At 48.1% G+C, this 6092-nt stretch overlaps 1 pseudogene; it reads left to right on the forward strand.

The window, feature by feature from the left end:
• Positions 1–1325: 1325 nt before the first annotated feature.
• LOC140223170 (uncharacterized) lies at positions 1326–5582 on the forward strand (annotated as a pseudogene).
• Positions 5583–6092: the final 510 nt, after the last annotated feature.

Genomic DNA, 6092 nt, shown 5'->3' on the forward strand with positions numbered 1-6092 from the left:
CGGCTGGCGGTAAGGCCCTTCCGCCGCCTGCGCCAACGACAGTCGCTCCTTTATAACCCGCCCGCGCCCCTCCCCTCTCCCCGCACCAGTGCGCGCCCGCGCAAGCTAGAGAAGGGAGAGGGAAGAGAAAGAGGAAAGGAGGGAAGGAAAAAAAAGAGAGAGGAAAGGAGGAGGAGGGAAGAAAAAAAAGAAAGAAAGGAGGAGGAGGTGGAAGAGGGAAGAGGGAAGAAATTTCTTCCGTCTTTCATAGGTAAATTTTTTTTAATCTCGTAGTTTAGTTTAGTTTAATCTAGATTTAGAAATATTAGTGGATCTGAGATTTAGAAATATTAGTACATCTAGACTTAGAAGTAATAGTGGACGTAGATTTAGATTTGGAATCTTTTAGCTGTTTTTAGATAGGAAAAAGTAGCTTAGTTAGTATATATTTAGCATATACAGTAAAATAGAGTCAGTATTATTAGATTTAGTTGTTATGGTAAATGGCTAGAATAAATGAGTTATTAAATTATGTTTTTTTGTTAGGTATTCGAATAGAGTTTTTTGATAACAATATTAGATTTGTTTGTTCTGGTAAATCACTGCGATAAATGTAGTGAGTAAATTATAACTTTTTGGTTAGGTATTACAATATAGTTTTTTGGTAACATTATTAGATTTATTCGTTGTGGTGCATGTCTATGATAATGTTAGTTTGTAAGCTCGGTTTAGTGTTACATAGTTGTTTGTTTATTCAATTGAGGTCGTTATTGTAGTTAATTTATGTATAGTGCTGAGAATAATTTGGATTGCCCGTTTCATGTATGTTGCCAGGCATGTCGGATAGTGTCAATATTCAAGTGTACTATGGGCCAGGGGAGGTTAGATATGGTCCAGAAGGGGTAGATTTGAGTGGATACCCCTGTTTTACCAAGTGTGTTCCAAGAGCAAGAGAGAGAACTTGGGGGGCATATGCAAGTGGCTCTGTAGGGACTTAGGTGTTGACAGAGATCAAGCGGATGTGTCGGTGAGGTTTGTAGTGCAAAGACGGCCGGACATAAACTTTTGGGAGTTGGTTCCGCTTGAAGGAACTCCGAGGTATCGAGCTTACATAGATGGTTTCACGAGAAGAGGTTTACCAATCATATGGTATGTCCAATTTTTCTTGAAGGGTGGACCTAGCACTCATATTGAAGATCAAGTCGGAGGAGATGAAGTTGAAGTGGAAAATGATGTGCAGAGTACTGCGGGTGGAAATGAAGAATTTGATGACGAAGAACAAGAAGGTGGAGATGCAGAACATGTTGTAGCACCTCGGGAACCAAATGCAGAGGCTGATGGGGGGGAAGAATTTCCTGAGTTAGTAGAGCGGATGGAGATGGAAGGATGAGAGGCCAATGGTGCCATGGAGGAGGACTCGTCGGATGAGGAAGATGATTATCCTGTACTGCGAAATTGGTCAAATTACGACGATTCTGCCCTACAGGTAAATGTGGGGGAAAATATTCCTTGGGAGTACAGGGAGAATGAGGTATGCGTGGGGGCTGTGTACCAAAGTGGGGATGAAGTGAAGGTGGCTATTAAGAGGTGGTCCACTTTGTGTTTGCAGCGTCAGTTCAGGGTGGAAAAGAGTAGCCCGAAGGTGTATGATGTCCATTGTGTGCGAAATGATTGCCCATTCAGGGTGCATTCATATAAGGGCAAATGGAAGGATTACTAAGAGGTGACTAAAGTGGTTGAGCACCAATGCTTGTTGGCTGAATTAGAAGGGACACACCACAACCTCATTGCTGAATTTGTTGCTCAATACATGTACTCTCAGATAGTGGAGAATCCAAGCTTCGAGCCCAAGTCCATTATCTGTGCCATAGAGGAGAAGTTCAAGTACAAGATCAGCTACAACAAAACTTACCGTGCTAAGCAGAAGGTGCTTGACATGAAGTGGGGTACGTTCGAAGCATCCTACGACAACCTTCCTGCCTTGTTGCACACCATTTGCCACAGAAATCCTGGAAGCTTCTACAACTTGAAATCATATCCAGTTCTTCAGTTTCCAAGCAAACAGGTCCTTCAGCGGTCATTCCTTGCGTTGGGTCCTTGCATTCAGGCTTTCCGGCATTATCGACCAGTCATTTTGCATTGATGGTACATTTCTGACTGGAAGGTACAAAGGGACAATATTAACAGCTATCGGAACAGATGGCAACAATCAGGTGTTGCCGCTTGCGATCGGTTTTGTGGAGAAGGAGTCTAGAGATAGCTAGTACTGGTTTCTCGAGAGGGTGAAGAACATGATTGTGTTGGACATCGAGGGGGTCTGTCTCATTCATGATTGGCACAAAGGCATTATACAAGCAATCGACAACCTACAGAATGGAAGTCAAGAGCGTTTCAGGGTGCCGATATGGCCGGACTTGAAGAGTAGGTGGTGCATGAGGCATATGGGTGCGAACTTTCACAGCCAATTCAAGAACAAGACCCTTACGAAATTGTTCAAGCGCCTGTGCAACCAGAATCAGGAGAGGAAGTTCAACCTGCTATGGAAGAAACTTGAGGACCTCACAAAGAAGCAATGCGAGGAACTAGCGAAGAGGGCGGTCAATAGTGAGGCCGACCAACCTGTGTCTCTGGAGGATGTCGGGATCGACAGTCCAAACGTCAAGCGAAGACGGGGAAGATCCATCAAGACCTTCTCACAGTGGATTGAGAATGAACCGAAGGAAAAGTGGGCATTACTCTTTGATGAAGGAGGTGCACGGTGGGGTATAATGACGACAAACCTAGCTGAGATTTACAACTGGGTCCTGCGCGGTGTTCAGGGTCTGCCCCTTGTTGGTATTGTCGAATTTTACCTTTATCGCACCATGAAGTATTTCAGGGAAAGGTACCAATTGGCTGATAACTCAATGCGCGACAACCACGTAATATTTGGGTACAAGATGACAGAGTACATAGAGGAAGCAATTAAGAAAGCTCATTTGCATCATGTGAAAGAAGTGGGAGCTGTGGAATGCCGGTTCAAAGTTGTTTGCAGGGACAAAGTTTGAATGGGCGGGAGGTGTGAGAGACACACACATGAGTGCATCATCAGCAATGAAGGTTGTGTTTGCTCTTGCCACAAGCCAAGGTTGCTACACACGCCTTGCACCCATATCATTGTTGCATGCTTCGAGGCTGGGGACCTCCAACCCTGTCATTTCGTGCCGCGCTATTTCTTCAAAGAAACCATATGGCAAACTTGGAGGAATGAGGTTTATGGATATCGTTTGTTGGGAGACTTTGTCAATAATCCAGGTAATGCCGCCTGCTACATTCCTGATCCTGATCCAGAAATATTCCAAGGAGTGGGGTGACATGGGAATAGGCGTATCCGTAATGATATGGATCAATCTGAAGCTGGTCCTGATGTCCGTCTATGCTCCAAGTGCCACAAAGCTGGTCACACCTACAAGAACTGCCCGACAACAACGTATGCAAGTGCTAGCACCCAATCTGCATCTAATAACTAGTAATGTAATGTACTGTCTACCTTGAGTTGTGTTATTGTAACTTCAGTTGTCATCCTTAGGTAGTGTAATATAATGTTTATTTGATGGTGTGGACAAGGACATCAAGTATTGTAATATTTATCGTGGACCCTTCTATTTGTATTGACTCGTATGTGCCGTAGAGGTATGATGTTTATTTGCAATGTAACGTAATGCAATGTTATATTTTCTTTAGGTGTTCAGTGCTTATTTCTTTCAATACTTGTGTTGCAGGTATGGCGTCGCACTCAGGTCCTCAGGGGGTCCAGACCCCTGAGTTGCTCGACCCTACCATGGACAGCCAGCACAGGTCGTTCCACTCGGTCGTAGTTGGTACCAACCTAGGCACATTTCCGGCTCGTATTCCGCTTGCAACCATGCCGATCGATCGACGTTGGATCCCAAGGTAGAAATAATTAGTAATACTTGTGTGTTAAGTTGAACGATTAATTTGTGTAAACTAATTCATTTATTCCATGAGACAGGTTGCGTGTGGTGGGCCTTCTTCCTGTGGCTAGGCTTGTGGAGGGCGACATGGTCGACCGTTCAGCGTGATGTGGCCGCGAGAGACCCACACGGTTGCAGTTCGACATGTCACTGCTAGCAGCTTTGCTAGACCGGTGGCGGCCGAAGACGCACACCTTCCACCTCCCGGTCGGTGAGTTGACCCCCACACTAGAGGACGTCTCGATGCTACTGGGCCTTCCTTGTGCAGGGGCCGCCGTAGCCGCGATGGACATCCCCCTGCCTGGCGCGAGGAGTTGCTGGGTCGCTTCGCGGACGTTCCTCACGTAGCCGCGATGGACGTCCCCCAGTACACCACTTTCAACAGCTCCCACGGCCCGAGGAAGGCTTGGCTCCAGTAGTACAGTGTGAGTTTCTAATTACCAGCAACTACAAATATTTTTTGGCCATTTTTTTTATTGTTGACACAAGTACGAAATTGTTTTGTAGGCCGAGTACATAAGAGAGGACGTAGACAACGCCACAGTAGTGCGTCACTTGGAGGCGTACGTGATGTGGCTCTTTGGCTGGACCCTCTTCTGCACGTCGCAGGGGAACTCGGTGCCTAAGCACCTTCTTCCTTATGTGAGGGCCATTGCGGAGGCCCCGCTCGACGAGGTTCCATAGTACAGCTGTGGTTCAACTATGCTAGCGGCCATGTACAGGGGTCTTTGCACAGGCTTCGACGGAGCCTATCTTCCCTGGCTGCCCGCTGCTGCTTCAACTTTGGGCCTACGAGCGGTTCCCGATAGGACGACCTCGTGTGGACATGTCCCCCTACCCGAGGGGTTTTGACGAGGACGACATCGACAGATCCACGATGGGGTCATTGTGGTGCCTGAGGAGGGTACGGTTCTTCCACTACTATTTTTGATTCTGATTACAATTTGGAATTTTCAAGGTCCTAACTGAGAAATTATGATTACATTTCTTGCAGGCGGTTTGGACGGGGCTGCAGACAAAGAAGTCTTACCCGGACTTCGTCGGTATGTTCAATGCTCTGGTCGATACTAACGTGAGGTGGAGACCCTACAGCTTCGAGGAGGTGGAGGCTCGTGCCCCGCATGGCCTGTCTTCGCTATGCCATCGGGACATGGTGTACTAGATGATGAGGAGGCTAGTAGTCTTCGACATCCACGTCGAGGACTACGCGGTTCACCGTGTCATGAGGCAGTTCGGCCTGTACCAGAACTCCCCGCTTCCGGCAACGTCAGCGGTTCCGGCTTCCGTTCACAGGTACAGTCCAGCATTTTCATTCTCCTTGCATTAAGAATATTTTATTTATGTAACTCGTGTAACGATGGTTCCATTAGGGCTACCCGTCAGCAGGGTGGTGGTGGTGAGCCTGGAGTCCTATGGGCTAAGAGGATGGTTCACTGGGTCACCCTGTGGGCGACCGCACTAGACGAGGTGGTCCAGGAGGCCCGGCCACACGACGTAGATGCTTTTGTAGCGTACCTTAGCTGGTTCTTACCGAGGACTAGGATGCGGGTCCAGCACGTTCCGGCGGAGCCACCGACGGAGACCGCTCCAGTCACCCAGACGTACCCTCGCGCGAGAGACGTCAACTAACAGAACCGTGATGTGTACATATTGTAACTCCATTTTAACAACGCAACAAAACTAACAGAACCGTTTCCTTTGTGATTGTAAAGGCTACGTAGACCATGGATGGCATTCGGAGGACTCACACGACGAGGCAGCGAGGTCCAGCAGCAGTGCTTAGATCAATGACCTTTTCAGAGTGGACCCTGACCTGCTCGGTCCCTCCCAGCTGGCAGACGCCCTGGGTCCTACACAGGGTGCGACCCAGTACCTCGGGACACCATAGGGTCCCACACAGGGTGCGTCGTCCCAGTACCTCGCGACACCTCCTGTGGAGGGAGAGGGAGGATGTTCGACTCGCGACGTTCACCCGCCGGAGCCCTAGACGTACGACCAGCAGCAGACTAGAGCAGCACAGCGGGCAGCAAGGCGTGGTCGTGGTGCCGGCGAGCCTCGTTTCAAGCGAGGACGCATTTAGTGCGTAGGGCGACTTCATTGTACGATTACGATGTGTACGATTATCTTTATGTGCGAGGA

This window comes from Setaria viridis, chromosome 6 (assembly GCF_005286985.2).
Source record: "Setaria viridis chromosome 6, Setaria_viridis_v4.0, whole genome shotgun sequence".
NCBI classification, from domain to species: Eukaryota; Viridiplantae; Streptophyta; class Magnoliopsida; order Poales; family Poaceae; genus Setaria; species Setaria viridis.